At 36.0% G+C, this 23,036-nt stretch overlaps 1 pseudogene; it reads right to left on the bottom strand.

Annotated features, from left to right (window-relative positions):
• The window catches only part of LOC107596051 (rotatin-like), a 105,940-nt pseudogene that overhangs the window by 48,681 nt on the left and 34,223 nt on the right, over positions 1–23,036 (bottom strand).

Consider the following 23,036-nt stretch of genomic DNA (forward strand, 5'->3'; position numbering starts at 1 on the left):
AGAGTGTTCTGTGAGTGAAAATATATCTGTGCTAATCATATACTCAGCATCCCCAACTCACACTGGCGAGTAAAATCTGAGAATTTATTAGCCATTGGCTAATATTAGACATCATTTAGTCGCCCAGAGTGAAGATTTAGTCGCATATGCGAGTGATTTACTCGCAATGTAGAGGGTTGACAGTATATGAGCACGAAGCGCTTACAATGTGCGCACATTAAGCGATTCGTGTTAAAAACTGCAAAGCACAAAGGTGAGAGAAATTGATGCGTAGTGTATTATATCTGTGCAACAGTTATTGAGACTTTCTTTTAACAGTTTTAAATTTCAGTAACTGTGCACGTTAAAAACTATTTATAGTCTTTTCTACCCGTGTTTTGTTCTCACAGACACCCGGTAGCAAGTAACAAAACAACATTAAACTCCGGCAAGAAGATAAAGTCCTTTTTGCAAAATCATAGACATGTATTTACAAATCAAGTATAATGGGAACACAGAATGATGTTGGAGAGAGCTTTACCGAGCTGACTGCTGTAACCGAACGCGAGCAGGGTTTAAAGGCTGAACGAATGACTGACAGCCACAGTGGAGAAAAGAGTTTGTGTGAACTTTAATGTAAGGACTTAAATATTCATATGTAGCTCACATTAAGCTATCGTATGGCTTCAGAAGTACCACAGAATAATTCACACAATCGGAAAAAAAAAAAAAAAAGATCGGATTTGGATCGGCTCTCTCTGACCGATACCCGATCCGAGAAAAACGGCAGTATCGGAGCCGATACCCGATATGAATATCGGATCGGCGCAAACATGGTCAAAACGGCAATGGTTCTCACATATGTCGTAAGCAAACGTTTTAAAATTCTGGATGCAAACATGTATTAGATATGACCTTTGGTGATGATTATAAATTAATATAAATAAATTTGATCATATGAAACTTTTTATGGCGCTTTTTTTTAACACAGATAGTCACTATGAACTGTTGATGTATTGTAAGTGTTACATAAAGATTTTTCAAAAAAATCTTTCCACAGATAAATAATGGCATACAGCTTTGCAACAACAATACATTTCTTTTATCCCTTTAAGGAGGCCAGCAGATCTCTAATCATTTTAATCTTGGTAACAAAGCAACAGCTGCTGCGTATTAAAAGGACGTTTGTCCTACACCATAAATTGTATGCTGCAAAAGTTTCTGAACAGTTCAACAATGAAAGTATTCTATCTTAACTCTTAAGATGATCCAGATATACTACCCAAAACTTCTAGAGCTCAATACAATTTTACTGCTTAAAAATATAAATAAAACATTTTCAAAATGTCACTTATTAAATTGATTTGTTAACATTAGTAAATGCATTAGCGAACATTAACTAACAAAGATAAATATATTTTTAAAGCATTTATTAATCTTTGTTAATGTTAGAAAAGTATAATAGTTCACATTAGTTTACAGTGCATTAATTAATGTTAATAAATGCAACTTTTGATTTTAAAAATGTATTAGTAAATGTTGAACTTAACACTGACATATTTAATATACTGTAGAAGTATTGTTCATTCTTAGTTCATGCATTTAACTAATGTTAACAAATGAAACCTTATTGTAAAGTGTTATAAATTAAATTACATTTAAAAAATCCCTGAAAACCCAAATGCAACTTACTCTGATACTTCACTCCTAAAACCCCTAAGATGCTCTAGCAGTCCATCAATCCCAGAATGCCATGCTGCGTTCCAGGGGATCTGCAGTGCTTCCCAGGCAGGCTTCAGACTCAGCAGGTCTGAGTATGGAGGGAGAACTGAACAGTAGGGACTCACTGCATGGTGTGAAGAAGCTTGAAACGGTAGATTATACCTGTGAGAAATTATGAGATAACACATTTTATATACAATTAATCTGTCAAGTAATAGTTAAATCACCATTTAATTTATGCATGACACCTCTGAAAGGAAGGTTATGGAGAAATTAAACGGCCGTTTCTTTTAATGCACTGCTAGAATGTCGTAATGGATGTGATTTACCTCCGTATAATGGCAGCAGGCAGTGAGAAGGAAGACAGGCCTGTGTCTGAGCCAGCTTTATCAGTCCTGATCAGGGAACAAAGATGTTGAAATGTAACATGAGCCAAAGCATTCTAGTTTTTACCATGTTTTTGTCTATAATAATATACACACTGGCCTGAAGAAAATGGGTGTTCATTCAAAGAAGGTTTTCCTATGAATTAATTAGTAGAACAGTCCATTTCTCCTGTGCATTTGTACCCCTTGTTTCTGGAGAAAGCAGAATGAGAGCCGGCTCGCATTCCACAAGGTTGTAAATGTATCGGGTTACCATGAAACCAGGGTCTTGTTCGGCGTCCTGGGGTGTTACAAAGTATTTGTGAAATCTAGCTAACAAAATATATATTGTGTGTTGGAGTGGTCCAGACGCTACACAATGAAAGTCACTGGAGTCCAAAACAACACTGGACCCCACTGACTTTAATTTTTGGGTGAATCATCCATTTAAGGGAACAGTTCACCCAAAAATTAACATTTCCTTACATTTACTCACCCACAGGCCATCTAAGATGTTAATGAATTAGTTTCTTCATCGGAACAGATTGGGAAAAATTTAGCATTACATCACTTGCTCACCTGCAGTGTATGGGTGCCGTCAGAATGAGAGTCCAAGCAGCTGAAAAAAAACCCTATCACAATCACAACGTTTTGTGAAGTGAAAAGCTGCATGTTTGTAAGAAACAAATACCTCATTAGAATATTTTTAAATTCAAACCATTGCTTCCAGCTAACATACGAGTCAGCTAACTGTAATATTGCTTTCTCTAGTGAAAAAGTCCTCTCGTCTGAATCAGGAGAGAAATATGCACAGAACAAGCAATGTTAACAAAAGAAAATAGTCTAAAACAGTACTAAACAAATATGCTGGATTTGGATTATGGACAAAAGAAGCAATAGTTCAAAGTTAAAACTCCTTGATGGATTTGTTTCTTACAAACACACTATTTTTCACTTCATAAGATGTTAACTGATGGACTGGAGTGGTGTAGATTACTTGTGGATTATTGTGATGTTTTTATCAGCTGTTTGGACTCTCATTCTGACGGCACCCATTCACTGCAGATGATCCATTGGTGTGCAAGTGATGTAATGCTACATTTTTCCAAATCTGCTCCAATGAAGAAAGAAACTCATCTACATCTTGGATGGCCGGAGTAAATTTTTAGCAAATTTAAATTTTTGGGTTAACTATTCTTTTAAGTTAATCAAAACACTTATTCATAATTATAAGTGTCATCAAATTAGGGTTTTATTAACTGACAGGGTTGAATGCAGCCGGCTGCAGATATTTTACATATCGACCAATGGAGTGCAAGATCATACAACAAATAAAACATACCAAACATCCATTCTTGCCATTTCATCAAACAGCAGAATACACATCAATGCGGCAGCCTCGCTCACATCCCCCTGCTTCTCCTTTATCAACAGAGAAGCTTAAAAAGATGCAACAAAATAAGTCAAATTACCAGGAGAGCAATCATTTAAATGTACAAAAGTGTCAAAGTAAAAATGTGCAAAGCATGAATTGTACATAATATACTGTATACACATTAAAAATGGTTAACATAGTAGCATTGTAGCAAGTAGATTTAAAGGGCCGCATCCTGAGAGCAAGGAGAAATAAAACATGAAAAACTATAACAGGGAAAGCAACACAACTAATCAATTATAGATGTTACTGTAGAACAAAACAAAACGGGCTTGAGCCAGAAAAACTAAAACATTCACAAACAGCATATCGAGGAGCTCAACACTTAGAAATGCTTATAAATGTCTGGACATGTGGGGGCATGCATAAAAATAACGTTTGCTATTTATGCAATGTTCTAGAGAACTGGAAGGAGAGTGTCAATAGCTCTGCATTTTTAGCAGTAAATATAGAAATAAACAAAATATGCAATTACAAGCAGCAATTAAGTGGCCAAACACAACAGTGGACCTTGTGATACGCAAGTAAATGCATAAATCTGTGCTGCCATGACATGTAATCAGTTTTGCTTGTTTGTTTGAAAGGCTAGAAGTTATGTAATTGCTTATAACTATTGATCAGTATGTGGTGCTGGCTTCAAACCCTGCACAAACCCTAAGGGCATGGTGGGAATGAAATTTTGTTTCAAAAATTGCCATTAAGTTGTTTGCAAGTCTGGAAATGGTTATGAAATTCAAATATCCAATTACTCATATTTTTAGTTTTGTTGTGCAGGTGGTCTAAACTAATTTTGTAAAAGATCACAGACCTTGAAAACACGTCAATCAAGACTTCACAAACATATGAAGAGAAGAATCATGACTTTAATTTATTTTCCAAAATTATGTTTTTGGCCACTGTAATTACATTTTTGATTAGTAAGAGATGGTGTCACCAGTAAGAAATGATGTCAATGACATTTACCAAGGATCGGTTTAATATGTAATGTTATCAATAAATGTTCTCACTTCCTGTTTGGCATCCATGATGTCAAATGTGTCAATGTGTTAAGCACAATGCATTTGGTAATACAAACTTTTCACCACTGTAGCCTGAAATGTTCAAATGTTAAAGCTTCTTGATCACCTAATCAGCATACTAGAATTTAGTTATGCCATTAAAATAATAAATTACATTTTTAAATATATTCAAATAGAACACTGCTATTTTAAGCTGTAATAAAATTAAAATATTACTGTATTTTCCATCAAACAAATGGAGTTTTGGTGAGCATAAGAGACTTCTTTCAAAATAATTTTTAAAAATCCCAACCTCAAACATTTGAATGGTAGTGAATGGTCTTGAAGTTGAACTGTTGGTGGCGCTAGAAAGATTGAGAATGACCCCAAAATTGGCACTATGAACACTGAGACCCCTCCCAATCCTTGTGCCAAAGTGGCTGACAAACTCCAAGAGAATGAAAAATAATAAGAAAACTAACAGCTATAAAAGGTTCCTATAAAACTTTGGTGCTTGGGACTAATTAACTATCTACGGTAAACTGGATGAATTAAGGTCGGAGGGATGTTTTGCGGGCCATACCTCTAAGCAGCATGATGAGAAGAGACGTCTGCTGAGCCAGACTGTGACGCAGGGAGGGGTCAGCAAACACCAGCTTCCTCAGCATGCATATGCTGGGCTCCAACAAACAATCCATGCTCTACATAATGAATAAAAAACCTGAATGCAAAACCTAGTGTCAATAGATCCCAGAGGTAAGACACAAGACATGAGTTGAAAACGTCTGAGCTTCTTGGTAGTACTGAAAGTGAGATAACTAAATTAGTTTTGATAATCATCAGAAGAACTTTCACACTCTGCTGAACCTGGGGAAAACCACATCCGCGATAAGCTACTGAAGTGCTACAGTTGTTTAGAAAGGTGTTATACGACTGGTACTGCCTTGCTATTGGAAAAAGTCATAAGTCATCATGATTGAGTCTAGAAGTGTTTACACAGTCAACACAAACACGACCGCAGTCATAACATTCACAGTAAGACTATAACCACAAAAAGTTAGATAGCCTCAAAGCCAAGGCAAGTAGTCAAATCAAACAGCCAAAGCAAAGTCATAATTGACGGTTACAGCACTAACTAGGCATGGCAAATGAAGGCGACGTTTCAGATTCTGCTCATGGCATAATTGCCAGACATTTCGGTGCATAATTCTCACTAATTAGCTAGATTATCAGGCCTGAATACTCGACAAAGCTGGCAGCTTTCAGCCTAGGGATGTACAGATCACGCAATAGATGTGAACTAATACTGACCCACTCTTGACTGACACCAGTAACTGAAGCATCATGCCCAGGCCCCAGTTTCCCAAATTCATTCATGATAAAAGGCTCACGAAACAAAAGAGAATGTGAGGTTTACCACCACATTGTTGTTGACACACTGTGTGATGAAAGATATGAGCTTGTCTGATAAACCCAAGGCCTTCAGCACAGCATGCATTGATGAATCTAATAAAGAACATAATGAAATATAAATCAAGACTGGCAGTTTCTAGCACATGTTGAAATATGCTATCTGCTTTGTCAATTTATGCTTCAGAGATCAAGCACTTGCTTCAAAACACTTTAAATTTGTTTGTGAGGTGTTTTGAGAGAAATGGAGCTCCCTGAGGAAGGACAACATGGTTAATTTGATGCAAATGACAAGTCCACAAATTAGGCTAGAATGTTTCATTCAATAAAATCAAATAAAAAAACAACAACAGTAAAACATTATTCCTCAGTTTCATTTGTATCAAATTAAATATGGTGTCTTCCCAGACTAAAGTTCATTCGGATGGTTGGATGCACTAGTGTTATTTTAGCATTATTGACATACCAGTATAGATTTTGTGGTAACACTTTATAATAAGGTTCATTAGTTAACATTATTTAACATGAACTAAGCATGAACAATACTTCTACAGCATTTATTAATCTTAGTTAATGTTAATTTCAACATTTACTAATGCATTATTGAAATCAAAAGTTGTGCTTGTTAACATTAGTTAATGCACTGTGAATTAACATGAACCAACAATGAACAACTGTATTTTCATTGACTAACATTATCAAAGATTAATAAATAGTGTAATAAATGTATTGTTTATTGTTTGTTCATGTTAGTTAATACATTAACTAACATTAACTAATGGAACCTTATTGTAAAGTGTTACCGATTTTGTTAATATTGAATTAGACTTTTTTTTTTTTCTGCTATCATTTTCATTTTAGCTACATTTTAAATAATTTTTTTGTCATTTAAATTTTTTTAAATGTCTATTTAGTTTTAGTTATGTTAGTATTTCAAACTAAACGAAAATGAGAAATGTTGCATTGGCAACAACCTGAAATAAAATATCAGTTAATGTCTATTTTATTCCGTAAAATAAACATCAAACATTCATATTTTTTATGGTTTTAGTTAACAGGAAAAACCCTGGGATGAGCAGATGGATCGATGAAAGTATGGATTCCTCACCTTGCAGAACAATAGTCAGCTGTTCAGCTGCAGATCTTCGCAAAACTAGATCTACCGTTTCCGACATGAGAATATCGTACAACTTATTTACAGACTCCACCTGAATAAACAACAGAATGTTAACTGAAGCTTGTTTCAACAACACGAAGAATAAAGCAGAATTTTTCACATGATGTCAATGCCAATAACGGTTCTTCACCAACAACTACTCAATACAACACTAGAGTGCATTACACTGCTGAGTGAGGACAGTGATTTACCTTCACATATGACTTGTCTGAATTGCTCAACTTGATGTCCACACTTTTATTAAGAACATAGAGATTAGGTAAACATGACATGTGGAGCTGTCCAGGGTTGGTCTGGCGCCTTCAGCGCTGGTCAGGTGTGGTAGAAGATGTTGGACTGCTGTATTCCTCACACTAAAAGTTGCAAACAGAGCCACACTATTTACAGCATTTGGGAAGAAGTTATTAAGCTCAAAGTCCAAGCTGCTCTTTTCTACACAATAAAAGTGAATGCTGATCATGACTTGCAATTGTCATGTGAGGATTTCATTTGCAAAAACCGTTAACTCCATTTGAATTTTTTTCAGAAATCACGTTTTTTTTTTTATTGCACATTCCAAGTAATATCAATCAAACTGCAGTTGGGTTGTTTTGATTATGTAATAATAACTTAAACAAATACAGGTAATTTACAAAATTAAGGTTCATTGAAAGTATGGTTTTTTTACATATTAAAAGTTTGTTTTATAGCAAGAGCAGATAACTCAAACAGTCGTTTTTTGGCAAAAGCAGATAACTCCACATTTCATGTTTTAGAGTTTAAAAAACACTTGTTTAATCTTAAGCTTTTCCCTCATCATTGTAACGCGCTGCTTTTGCAAGGTTCCGTGGAAACGTTTCAGCTTTTGTTTTCCTTTTTCGCCCTGAAGAAGATATCACAGGTTCATCAAGTTCGTCGAAATGATCCATCCTCGATCACTTTTAGTAAGCTTCGACGAAACTCCTCTCAGCTAGCACGTCTTTTCAAAGTTAAAGTAGCCTTGGCACCTGACTGAATACAGCGCGCTGATTCGATAAAATTGACTTATTGGCTTCTGTTAAAAAACAACAAGGGCGCTTGTCGGCTTCTGCAGTAAAACGTGAACTCACGATGCCTTGAAAGTGCATTTCTTTCAAGGCATCGTGAAAGGTGTTTAGGGTTCAGATCGCACTATATGTGGAGAATAATGCACGGCAATCATTCGTTTATTGGTTCTTGCAAATTAACTCTTCATGTAATTTTAAGCCTGTTAAAAATAAGTAAACTTTATCTTTTTTTTGTTTGTTTTTTTAAAGAAATTATTTCTAAAATAACATTTTACATTTAGTTCACGATTAAGTATATAATGTTTTCGGACACTTAATTGCATGTTAACTGCAATTAAGTGAGAATGAATTATAGTTTAAATTAAAGTTGCAGTCCGTAAGTTTTGCCTCTTTGTCGCCATCTCTGTTTCAAAACCTGCAATTGCAGCTGTTTGCGGAATTATCTTACTTGCGTGGGTTGTGCTCCGGCACCGCTCCAGCGGGGATGAATCTAATGTTTTGAGGAGTATGTGTGGCAGTCAGTCACCGCACCGGTGTGGATATTTTTTGTACTTCGCAATCACAGATTCTAACCTACATCTTGGAATATATGACCCAAATAAGAATTTTCACCGTATATTTTCATCTGAACAAGCAAGTAACAAGTCTGCAATGTTTGTTCTGACCAACTGAGGAAAAAAGCATTACAATAAATCATGCTACCAATGGTGATTTAAAGGGGACCTATTATGCAAAATTCACTTTTGCAAGGTGTTTGGACATAAACGTGTGTTGGCAGTGTGTGTACACAACCACCCTATAATGATAAAAATCCACCCTCTCCTTTTTTTTTTAATCCCCATAAATAATAAGCAGTGTCCCCCAATGGCCTATTTTCAGCATTGGTGCTAATGTGACGTCACATTAGCCACAGGCCCTGCCCACGAATGTTGACAGACACTGGCGTTTTAACGTAGAACCGGTCTGAGTGAGTTCACAGCAAGTTGTACACAGTCCGCCATGGCTGCACTGACGAGAATGTCTCCCAAGCGTTTTAGGTGTTCTGTTGTTGGATGTATTATCCACATAGCTCTCTCCATTTACTCCCGAAATCTGAGCCGCTGAAGATGAGGTGGATTCATTTAAGTTTTCGAAGAAAATGCTCACTCAACTCTACAGAAATTTATTTATGTCGGCTGATACAGTCGTCAGTTGCTCAGTCACATTTTAATGCATTTTACAAGGCATGTGACAATGCGATACGTACGTACGACAATGCGATACGTACAAAAATAAGCATTGAGGTCTTTCTGTGTGTTTCCGCCAAAATGAAAGTTGAGAAAAAGCAAGAACTCTTATCAACATTCATAAATGTTAGCATTGTAATTTTACTGTTGTTCTGTAAAATAAAATAAAAAGTAAGACAATAATAATGATAATAATCATTACAACAGCTCTGTTTTAATACATTTATTATAACATTCACACATAGTGTTCAAATTAGGATCTGTAATATTTTCTAATGTTTTAAAAGAAGTCTCTTCTCAGCAAGGCTGCTTTTAATGGTACAGTAAAAAAAAAAAAAAATGCATGCCTGATTCAAGAAGGGGGTCTTGATTTTAAGTTAAATTGTGCTTTGTTCGTATAGTGTCTGCTAGAATGTTAAAAATGTTCAGTGTTAAATATTTTTTAATTGTTGTTTTGTAAAATTGGCAAAATACATGGGGGAAAAAACTCGAGAAACCGTGTTCGGTATTCGGCCCAGTGTTTAATTTTGTTCGGTTTCGGCTTCGGCCAAGAATTTTCATTTTGGAGCATCCCTACTTAAGTGCCATTTTATTTCATTATTAATATTATATCATCTGCAAGTACAGTTTTAAAAAAATATATCCTTTTAAGATTTGAAGTAAACTACAAGTGCACGTTCAGTACAATGTCTAGCACTTGTTTTTCACATGGGAAAGCTACTGTATGTACTGTTTCAGAAGATTTGGAATATATCTATCTGGGATTGCTTTCATGTTGCCTATTCATTTGAGGACACTGGCATTCAAGTTCCCATTCATTTTCATTGGAAAATAGTAGCATTAATATTACACAAACCATATCCTGTTGTGTCTCACAGAAGAAAATTATATGGGTGAGTAAATGATGAATTTTCATCTGTTGGTAATTACTGCCTTAAGAAAGTGAAAGAAATTATTAGATATCCAAACTGACGTGCATGTTAAACTCACGCATGATGCTTGGTGAACAGAAGCCGGAGGGCCGTCCGTAGTCTAGCAGTCAGTGAGCACACCTCATCTCCCTTTTCAGCAGATGCTTCACTTATCAGCATGATACAGTTTCCCAGGGCGTCCTCAGTGCCTGCATAACTCTAAAATACAAAAAACGCACCAAGCTTTAACACAGCCATGGCGGACAACAGACTCTCAAACTTAAATCCTTCTTGGAAAAACAATAAACAACACACAATGCCATTTCATCACTAGGGGTGGGAATCTTTAGTCACCTCACAATCCGATCCGATTCCGATTCTGGGAGTCACGATCCGATTCCAGAACGATTCTTGATTTACTCCCCCTCCCCCTTATTAATTCATTAGTTTACCGACTTGAGAATCTTAAAATCTTTACATTTACATATCCTTACATAAGTAGTCAAGTACTTTTGAAAATAATTACAAATTGAAAAAAAATTATTAAAACAGTTGTATGTTAAGAATTTTAAATGAACTGTTCCCCCGCCATTGACGAGTTATCTCGTCTTTTAGAAGACAACGCTTCCCCACCAAAGACGAGTTTTTACGGCTTTTTGTGTTTTCACTGTTATACATTCGGGGGCGCTATTACACATCTTCTGAACGAGTACAAAACTTCCCGAACAAAAACACAGGTGAACAGGACTGAGAAACGAGCAATATCTTATGTAAACAGATGCATATGAAAAATAATGCATCATCAGCAATGGCAGCATATAAATGAAAACTGCATAATGTTACGGTGGTAACACAGTGGTATATGTCTGTGCAAGCTTTGGAGGTGTTGATAGAAGCGATTTACTGGATTTATGCTTTGATAATCGTACTGAATATTACCCAGATGTAGTTTTTGATAAAAATGTGATTCTCACCTTTTTGCTCAAAATTATGAATTTTTATGAAACCTACCTATATTCAAGTGTTGATAAAAAAAGAATGCTTTAAGCTAGAATAAAACAGATTCTTGTTTTTTAAGTAGAGGCTCTGGTCTTTATTTTGGTGTATTGCATATTCAAATATTCATACAGCAAAATATTCTGGAGGCCATCAAATTTTTGTGAAAATCATCAAAATCGCTGGCGGTGGCTGGCAACTTTTTTCAAAAATGCTGGCGGGGAAAGAGTTAATATAACTTCAAAACATACAAGCAAGTAGCAAATAATAAAGAGGAGCATAGAAACATATTACAAACAACAAACAACAAACAGAGTGCTTTCAGTATTTAAGATTATCTGAACGTTTTCCATTCAAGAACTGGGAGTGATTTTTCTTCATCTTTACTGTTGTTTTTTACTATGACAGCATAGACAGCGGGAGATCTAAGCTGCATTCACGCATGGATCTCTTTTGAAATATAAGAAGTAATGTGACATAACTGGCTGTGTTTACATTCATTTTGCGTCATAAAACCATTTTGAGATGCAAGTGCATTAAACCACTTACACGGAGTCGCGCACAGCCGCATGCGCGAGCAGTCTTCAGAAACAAATCATGCGTCAGTATTTGAAATTTAAAGCAGCCTTCAGTTAGTGAGGTTCATATTTTAAGTCCACTGCATTCCAAACCACATAAATGAGGACTTCGTAGAGCATTTGGAAGGAAAGTACAGACGGGCGAGACCGCACACTGTAACATCACACAAAGCGCGCATCTCTCACAGCGCATCCTGTGCAATGACGCCCGCGAATGTCCTTGTAATTCGCTTCAACCTTTCCGAACTTTATGAAAGAATATTTTAAGGAAGGTTCGAGTGGTGTGTGTGTGAGGAACTGGAAGCAAGCAGAATACGGGTGTTTCTAAAGCAAACTCAGCATCATCGCGCATCTGGTTAAAAACGAAGCTCAGAATCGATTCTGAAATTCTCCGAATCGATCCAGAATCGTTGGAGAGAGAATCGCGATGCATCGATGGATCGATTTTTTTCTCCCACCCCTATTCACCACTGCTTTATTGACAGCACAAACCAATTACTCAGAGGCTTCAGCTAAAAATGAATCAAATGTGATGACCTTGACAAGATTTATGAATATTCAATTTGAACCCCTACCCTTTAAGTCGTTTCAAAAATGAAACACAGATTCGGTTTTTCAAAAGTACAAAATAACCTTGTTTAAAATAGAATGCGGCATAAAATGGATATTACCATTCTGCCTGGGGTGACTCGCAAACACGTTAATATTACATTAGAAATTATTTTTTCAGCCTAGTTTGACGGTTATATTGCATCTGTGCATTTGTGTGTGCGTGTGACCAGAGATGTGGAGAAAGGAAAGAGTGTTTGCACCTGTAATATGGGAATGACCGGGTAAAGTGCCTCATTAAATCTGCTCCAACTTGCAGCTGTCATCATCAATCGTCCCTTCAGCAGATAGAGAAGAATATCCTTGGCAGCAGCGCTCACCTTTGGATCACACAGAAAGTTAGTTGATGGGGCTATGATATTGCACTTACAACAAGCTACCTCATCCAAATCCACTAAAATGCCACCTATAGCAGTGAGACGGGGGCATTTCCAATGTCAATCATTAGCTTAGCATGACCTCAGTAACCCATTAAACACAGAGCATAGATACATTATTTATTAGCGAGCTGTGTATTGGTATAGCAAAAATATTTCTTCTTCGTGCATTACTTGGGTCTCACTGGAAACGGGAAGATGAATAATTCACCTCTCTTGCTTGGTCTTGAAGGCCAAACATACTGATCTCATACAGGACATGGGAATGAAGCAAGAAATGCACTCCGCTGCAGATGGATGAGGCAGGTTTGGCCACATTCTGAACTCCCAAACACTCCTGTAGGGGTGAAAGCAGGAAGTTAGGGTGGGGATATTACCGTCTACAGAGTTCAGGGGTCACTAACAGCCTATGTGCAGTGTAATAGAATTGCAAGGAAATGTAAAAGCAATTCAATGTATAGTACACACAACCATTATAAAGGGTAACAGCATTCTACCCCCTGCAAATGGAAGAGCTCTTGACCAAAATATTATAGGTCTATTCCTAGCTGGAAATACCAGGTCATTAGGTGGTCAAGCTTGCCAACTAGTCCAAAAAGTGCTTTGGAACATAGCTAACATATAGCAAACATTTTTGTACAATTTTTAATATATAAACTACTGTTCGAAAGTTTGGGGTTGGTACAATTCTTTATGTTTTTGAAAGAAGTCTTTTATGGTTATCAAAGCTGCATTTATTTGATCAAAAATACAGTAAAAACAGTAGTATTGTAAAATATTATAACATTTAAAAAAACGGTTCTCTATTTTAATACATTTTAAAATGTATTTTATTCTTGTGAAAGCAAAGCTGTATTTTCAGCAGCCTTCAGTCTTCAGTGTCACATGTTTTTTCAGAAGTCATTGTAATATGCTAATTTGGTTCAGAAATCATTGCAATATGCTAATTTGGTTCAGAAATCATTGTAATATGCTAATTTGGTACTCAGGTAACATTTCTTATTAAAGTCCATGTTAAAAAAAAAAGTGTTTGTGCTGCTAAATACTATAGTGTAAACAGTGATTTTTTTCAGGATTCTTTGACAAATAGAAAAAACAGCATTTATTTGAAATCTTTTAGAGGAAATAGAAATCTTTTGTAAAACTATAAATGTATTTACCATCTCTTTTTACTAAATACAATGCGTCCTTGATGAATGAAAATAGTAATTTAAATAAAAATATTATTAAATTATTAATATAAAAATAATAAAAGTATATAGTATAATATATAAAACACTTTAGCTGCATTTCAATATCATAAATCTTAAACAAAACCTACTTAATTTTGAGTTTGTAATAACAATTCATGAGTCATTTGTTTTTGAATATATTGAGGCCATTATTCTTTGAGGTTCGCCACTGAACTACAGTACAGGAAACACTGGACTACTGGGTCAACTACTTACAACCAAGTTAAATGAGTTAATGACCAACGAGAATTCATGTGGTTTAGCTGGAATTTTCGATTCCATAACTAGGTGAACTTTTTCCTGTCTTTCCTGTCACTTATCTACTGGAAGTGGCTTAAAATAGGCTCTATCTACCCATTTTCACTGCACATCTTATACCTTCAAAATGCTCAGAGAGCAGGAGTAGGTTTCTGCCTTCACTGGGGACAGAGGATGAGACAAAAGTTTCAGAAATATCTTCTGACTCTCCGACTGCAGGAGCGGGCTTGCTTGTGCAAATTTCCACCTACGAAGAGACACGATTTTTACAAATTTTTACACAATGACACCTCTTCCGCAGTGCCAGACAAAACAGCAGATGTCAATGGCGGTTTTACAGTTTCCATAATTGTGAGCAACTTACAGGTAGGAGCAAATCTGGACACATTCCTTCACCACCGGTAAGTGCTGATGGTACGGAAAAGCATCTATTCCTTGGTCAGCGAGCTCCAAAAGCTCATGCCAATTTTTATCACCCTATGAAGAAACATTTCACTTGAATCACTTTTATTTAAAATTCTTAATTAAAGGAATAGTTAAACAGAAAATAACAAAATACAGGCTTGGAATGACATGAGGGCAAGAGCTAGATAAACCATTATTCAAGCTGCTTAACTATCTTCTCTATTAAATTCAATTTAGGGCGGCCCCATATATCAGCTCGATATTGTGATTGTAAGGCTGGAAAAACTTCAGATACTTTGATCTCCTGAGATATGTCTTTCATGCAAATCACCTTTTGTCTCCAAAAAGTTTTAAACTCCCTGTTTCTAGGCCTTGATTAGTGTAAATTCCAACTGTTAGTTCCTGCCCCTATTTGGATAATGTTTTGTTTTTGTCTGGGTACTTAAGGAAAATTTGCAATAGGCTCAGCACGATTCTGTAGCCAGCTCAGCCCTTGGAAATGAATATCTTTCTGAAATCAGACTTAGATTTATCTTTGAGAATTTGATGTCTTGTGTGGACTATCTCTGAATCAAGTAACTGGCATAATGTTTACCTGACTAACAGTAAATTGTTACATTTGATATCATTCTGACTAACTATTTTCTCAAGTAGATTAAGTGAAGGCGTATGTTACTGCTAATCTGCGTCTGGGGGTTAAGTACATACAAGATCTCAGGTTAGATGAAGCATGGGGTACATTAGGCAGGATTCTAGATTTCTGACTAACTGACATTAGTTAAGTTGTTATGTAGTTGCATTAACTATGGGGGCTAGAAAAAAATACTATTGGGGTACTAGTAACCATGGGCCATACTAGCCACAACTACTACTTGAAAATGGCAAGCACAGGCAACCAATTAAATAGTATTAGTGTCATGAATCTGGTCGCTGCTCTTCCTCCCACTCACCACCAGACGTCTCCATCACCTTTTCACCCCAGACTCCATTTCCCATAACCCTCTGCCCTGGAACTGATTACGAACACTATTTAAGCTGCACACTCTCACACACTCATTGCTGAGTCTTGTTTTGCTGTAAGCGGACACTACTAAGCATTTCTTAGTTTATTGTGTTTTCCCTGTTTCCTTGCATTGCCTTGCCTGAGTGTTTTTGTCTTTGGATTGTTCCACTGTTTTATGATCGTTTGCTGCATGCCCTGACCTTCGCCTGTTATTTGGATTACTCTTTTGTTTTGTCCTGGGATTTTGTTGTTTGCTGGTGATTTACTGTTTTGACTACGCTCTTGAATAAAGCTTACATTTGGATCCCCTTCTCTGTTGTCACACCGCCCGTTACAATTAGTCACAACCTATGGCTAATGATCAGATTGGCCAGGTTGTGACTGTGAGATCCGAGTACATAGATTCCAGGGCTCGCAAAATTTCGAAATCCCTGGTAGCCCTTTCGGGCAGGTATTCTTAAGATTTTGGTAGCCCAAAATTAATTTAACTAGCCTGAATAAAAGAGGCATTGGCAGAATTTCACTGTGGACAAATCAGCATGATCAAAAACTTCCTTAACTGTATTATTTATATTTGTATTATGTATTATTTGTTTGTTCAAACAACAAGTCAAGAGAGTAGGGGTGCAATGGATCACACAACTCATGATTTGAATAGTGTTACGGATTTTGAGTCGCAGATTAGATAATTTTTTGGATGAGCAAAAAAATGGTTCTTTATTATTTAAAGAACATTTTAAGTACTTCTATGATACCACAGCAAAAACTAGTAGCATAATAAAGGTCAAATATTTTTTAAAGACAAGTGAACCATCAGTAATAAAGAACAAATAAACAAATTTCAAGCATAGATAAATAAAACAGAACAAAGGTACAAATAAAACATTAAAACAAATAGGTCTAACATTAGTTTTCAGGTACAGAAATTTAATAATTAAGTGTAAAATAACACAACATAGTGTTAAATTAAATAAGATTAATCTGTGTTAAAGTTGTGTTTTTTTGTTTGATTGACATTAATGACACAGACAGCAGCATGTTTTTGTAGGCTTCTGTCCCTTTAAGACCGATTGCATGGATCCAATATAATGATACACATGTGATTTCTTTCTTTACTGTCTACATTCACTTAAGACATAACTGACTGTGTTTATGAGAATACTTGCCAAGACGGGTATTGAGAGATAATTTTGTGTAAATGTATCCATTCAAGCTCAGCTAGACGCGAAAATGAATCAATTCTGCATTTGCTCGCTGCACTTTGTGCGTGCAGAAAACAGTGCATGAGTACTGAATTGAATATTCTTTTGCCTCTTCATGCACTTCAATGTTTTAAAATGCTTGAATGTTTAAATAGCAACACATTCAAATGATCAACTATGATCCGTTTCACCGATACAAGCGAGTGAACAACATGAATCAAGGAAAAAAATTCATATTACTATTCAAAATAGCCCGTCGGGCAGGGCGGTGGTGATACTTTTTTGGTAGCCCAACTGGAAGATAAAATTGCCCTGGTGATGTTGGGTTAGTGATTTTGTGAGCCCTAATAAACGAGTAAAATATAAAGTAAAGAGTGAAATAGAATAATCAAGTGCCAGAGTAATAATAACTAGAAATGATAAACAACCAGTTTGCATTTCAACCTAAATTCAGGGTCATAATAAACCGACCGAAGTTTAATTGAAATTAAATTACTTTGAGCACCGAAAAGACCGAACATGCAGGAAACCTTCAGTCACAGTTGGATACCGTTGTTGGGCCATTGGGTGGACCTTACAAGATTATACATTTTCGTAAACATTTGATCAATATTGCTCATTAATGGAGAGTTTGTTTATGCTTCTTTCCTCTGCTTTTACATTTAATTAGCTTTTCTGAAATGTATTGCTCTTTTAAAGTTAATAAAAAAAATAATAATAGTAACACTATTAAATGTAATCTTTAGTTAATCTCAAAATGACTTCTACATTTTTATGTTTAATTTTTAATTTATTTAGACAGTAGTGTAGAATTTGAATATCGACTATAACAAAATAAAATAATTATTGGCTAATCAACCAGAATTTTTATCATTTTAATCTCATTAATGGAGAGTTTGTTTATGCTTCTTTCCTCTGCTTTTACATTTAATTAGCTTTTCTGAAATGTATTGCTCTTTTAAAGTTAATAAAAAAAAATAATAATAGTAACACTATTAAATGTAATCTTTAGTTAATCTCAAAATGACTTCTACATTTTTATGTTTAATTTTTAATTTATTTAGACAGTAGTGTAGAATTTGAATATCGACTATAACAAAATAAAATAATTATTGGCTAATCAACCAGAATTTTTATCATTTTAACTAAATGAATCCAGTGGAAGAAATATATTCTTTTAGCATATATCCTAAGTTAGTCACTCTTAAATGTTTCCAAGCATTACATCAGCCTTTAGAAACCTCAAAATGACTCAAAATCTCAAATTATTTTAGTTTTTTGTATTTTATTTGTAATTATTTTGACAATAGTGTTGAATTTTAATATCGGATATAAAATTTTTCAGCTTATCGGTATAAACCAGAATTTGTAGATGCCTTAATTCACTGAATCCACCAGAATAAACGTATACTTCTAGCAGATATCCTGCAAGTTATTCGGTCTTGAGAGTTTCCAATCATTACCTCAGCCAGTGCATCGTTTAAAAAAGTGCATGTAGCCTCCATGCAATGAGAAACGCTGGATACTCTACGATACAGGCTGTATCTTTCAAAGCAAGCCTGCTCTAGGTACGCCACGGTTGACTCGTGGATGAGGGGGTATGCCGCACTGAAGGATGAATCAAGACACACGAGAAAAATGGCAGCCACTGTACTTTCCGGAAGGATATCTCTAGCCTGTTTGTAAAGACATCGTACAATAGGTAATAAACACACATATGTACACTAAACAAGTACACACTAATGAATTTGTCTGTAATTACAGTGCTGTCCTTAGGTCTACAGCTTAACTGAACAATTGACCCTTCCATAGCGACTTCTGGTGTGTTTTACACTTTCATTTGTTTTAATAATGACCATGGAGGACACGGCCATATGTCCATTCAGCAACGGTGGCACAGCTTATTAATGTCTAAGAATGGCAAAGCCATATGCTCACTCACCTTCTCCACAGGTAACAAGGTTTGCAGGAGACGTATTGTGAAAATGGCAGTGCCAGTGAAGACTATTCGGTGGTGGATCAGAGACAATTCTAGCTGTTCAGAGGACGTCATGCCATGGTGGTAGCATATAACATCTCCCAGTGTCTCTATACATGCCTGTAATTTCTCCCACTTTTACCAGACACAAGAAAAAAAAAAAATATATATAAAAAAAAAAAAATATATATATATATATATATATATATATATATATATATATATATATATATATATATATATATATATATATATATATATATATATATATATATATATATATATATATATATATATATATATATATATATATATATATATATATATATATATATTAAGAGACTTACAGATCTCATGTCATTTTATTGCCAGCAGGGGGCAGCAAGAGTCCTGTGCATTTCAAAGAAAGTTTTCAGATGACAGCAGTTTTTCAAGATAAAACGCCATGAGCGTGCATTAAAGATCAATGAGAGAGAGAGGCATGCTGTGAAATATACAATCATATGCGGTGGGGAATGTTCTCATAGGTGTGCACACACACTGAGCACAATGGATTCGTTTAAAAAGATTTCTATAGGCAATAAACATCATTGGATGAAACAAATTTGTAAATCGGTGTAATACGACCTACATAATCCTTGGTATGCATATAATGCAATGCACTGATGTAATTTTATGTTAAATACACATAAGCTGAATAAAACAAAGTAAACTTTTCATAATGATAATGGTAAAACTTTACAATAAAGTTGTGAACATTAACATTTCTTAACCATGACTAAATAACTACATGTACTAACAATATATGTTAACATTGGTTTATGTATTATGAACTAACATGAATTTGAACAGTGTTCATTTAAATTGCATAACATAAAATGTAATATAATATAATACAAATCTGACAAAGACTATTATGTTTAATTAATTAATTTAATTATTTTATGTTTAATTTAATCTATTGTGTTTACTATTTATTATTATTAGTATTACCCAATGCTTATTGGGTAACACCGACCAGGATTCTATGATAGAAGAGACACTGTATCTCAATGGGAAAAATAAAATAAAATAAAAAACTTTTATCACTGGTTGATGCATTAGCTATTATGAAATAATATTAACAGCAACTAAACAGAATGTATTAATCTAGGTTAACTTATGTACTACATGTAATATTTTTTATTGTTAATTAATGTTCATTCATAAAACATTAACTAATGTTAATTTATTCAACCTGGAATGTATTAATGCATTAACATTAAGCAAGATTAATAAATTATCTAAAGGTATGTTCATTGTTATTTCATGTTAGCTATTTCATTAACTAATGCTATCGAAACAAGACCATATTGCCATACTGAAACGAGATACATCTTATTGTAAAGTCTTACTGTATTTTATTAAACCAATACAAATGTTTTAGATGGAAATAGCAGATGTATTGAGCTGTCAGGAGCAAACAGGGACTTCTAAGTGGTGAAACTGGCCTAAAAAAACAACGGCCATGCCATGACTGATTTGCGCTGATAACTTAACGTTCTACAATGACCATCTGTCCCTCAGAGTAAGTGGAGTGGGTGAGACGGAGCAGCGACAGGTGTGTGTTTGCATGCACTAATGCAGCCATCAGCCTCATGGCTATGGATCTGCACCGTGGAGGAGGGCTGTTGAAGACACTTGCCAGCTCTGTCGCAGTCAGGCTGTGCTCATCCCACACCTCGGGGGCTATGCTGTCTCCCAGCAGCCCCTGTACCTCTGCCAGCAGCTCTAGCACCCGTTGGAAAAACTTCAGGCTCTCTGAGAGGGCAGGGATGAGAAAAAAACAGGGGAATATGATGAGCGATGGAAGCACACGTGTGAGGGGAACGGCAGCAGCTGTAGCTGCGTTTGGAACAGAAAGAGGATTTAAGAGGACTCTCACCTGTCCTGATGAGAGGGAGCGCGTGCTCCATGGCCGCCACGGCAAATCTAGCCAGGCTCCACTGCTGCAGCTGAAGCTCCAGTGAGTCCTCCGCTTCCATTTCCGGGGGGAGCTCCGGGTGGGCGGAAGGGCAGACTGTTGGGCTGGCCTAGGGGGAGCCCCTCTCTGACTGCTGCTACCACTGTACAGCACAAATCAAAAAGAATACTTAATTTCTAAAGACATGAATGGTTCTGAGCAACATTTTTAAAAATGTTGACGAATACTTTCGCTATATGTAGTTCTCATCTTTTCCAACATAAACCTAAATTTAGTAATTGTAGCCTTTAAAAGCCATATTGCACACTTTGTAGTTTTTATAATTTTAAGTCCACATATATTTACACTACTGTTCAAATGTTTGGTGGCGAGTATGTAATTTAAAATAACTGTTTTCTATTTTAATATATTTGATTTCTGTGATGGCAAAGCAGAATTTTCAGCATCATTAATCCAGTCTTCAGTGTCACACGATCCTTCAGAAAACATTTTAAACGGGTCATATGATGCGATTTCAATCTTTCCTTTCTCTTTGGAGTGTTACAAGCTCTTGGTGCATAAAGAAGATCTGTAAAGTTGCAAAGACTAAAGTCTCAAATCCAAAGAGATATTCTTTATAAAAGTTAAGAGTCAGCCACACCTACCTAAAACGGCTCGTTCTAACACGCCCCCACATATAAACGTCACTATCTGGGAAGATTTGCATAACGCCGCCCAAATGTTCACACAAAGAAAGAAGGTGTAACTTTTATTCTCGCTGTAGTTTTGTTGTTGCCGCCGCCATGTCGTGAAGGCGCTGTGTGCTTCGTTGTGAAAGCAAAACTACTTTATTTGGCCTTCCAAAAGAGGACGATATCTGCTTCGTCATGCCTAGAGCTGATCCGTGTTGGTCGCTGAGGAAATACTTAAACTTCGCGCTGTCTATCGCCGGATCGGCTTTCACCGTAGACGAAGTGGAGTCCAGCCCGGGGTCGTCACATGTGGTTGCCGCAGGCATCATAATATGGTAAGGGACGTAACATTTCCGTCACACGCTTGAGGAATTCGGCCAATCACAACGCACTGGATAGCTGGCCAATCAGAGCAAACCTCGCTTTTTCAGACCGATGAGCTTTGTAAAAATCGACGCGTTTCAGAAAGGTAGGGCATAGAGTAGAAACAATAATGTACAGTATGTGGAAAATAATGTGTTTTTTTTACCTTAAACCGCATAAACACATTTCATTACACCAAATACACAAAATAATGTTATTTTTAGCAGTATCATATGACCCCTTTAATATTTCTGACTTTTAGAACGTTACAAAAATCAAAAAAAAAGATGAGCTAATATAAGTGAACCTTCACATTAGAACAAGGCAAGTTAGCTGTTCTAAACTGACATTAAACCACAGCTTCATGGGTTTTAAGCTCTAATTTATTTTTGGTTTTGTGCTGGTATTGGTATATTTTGCATGCTAGTGATAGGAATCGATCCCTAGACGTAATTGGTTATTGGATTGTGATGTAGCAAACCGAGGGCTGTTTCAAACTGCATTTCTGGGACTGCCATTGGGAAACTACAGTTTTAAGGAGAAAATACTCAGCAATGGTGTTGATTAATAGATTGGTACATGGTTTGTCTAAAAGCATATTAAAAACACCACATAGATAAATAAACAACATCAAAAAAACTTGATTTTCACTACAGAGGGACTTTAAAAAAAATCTTACTGACCCCAAACGGTTGAATAGTAGTGAATTTTTTGTAATAAATAAATAATATATATTTAAATATATAATTTTAGCACCCCTCTCTAAACCCTTTAAATTAAAAGCGCTGTTTTTGATGCAGTATCTTTAAGATTTCTATATGTAAATTACCTCTAGACAAGGTTTTTTAAAATAATAATCAGGGGTGCACATAAGTTCCCTTTCAGTCAGTCACGTTCTACGTTACGTCAGTCATGACTGACGAATTGGGATCTCGCCCGAGAGCCCAATCACCTTCGAGTGTTAACTAAACAAGCCAATGACAGTTGGCGTGCGTGTTTCGGGTATAAAAGGAGAGCGTGTGCAAACGCACATCAGCTTTTCGCTTCGGAGCCGAGCATTCTACAGGATGAATCTCTGCGAGTGTTCTAGAGAAACAGCTGGCTTTGGTGTGACGGCGTATCAGCGGGGGTTGCCATCCAGGCTGCTGAAACC

Source organism: Sinocyclocheilus grahami, unplaced genomic scaffold (assembly GCF_001515645.1).
Source record: "Sinocyclocheilus grahami isolate Dianchi unplaced genomic scaffold, SAMN03320097.WGS_v1.1 scaffold213.1, whole genome shotgun sequence".
In the NCBI taxonomy this organism is placed as follows: Eukaryota; Metazoa; Chordata; class Actinopteri; order Cypriniformes; family Cyprinidae; genus Sinocyclocheilus; species Sinocyclocheilus grahami.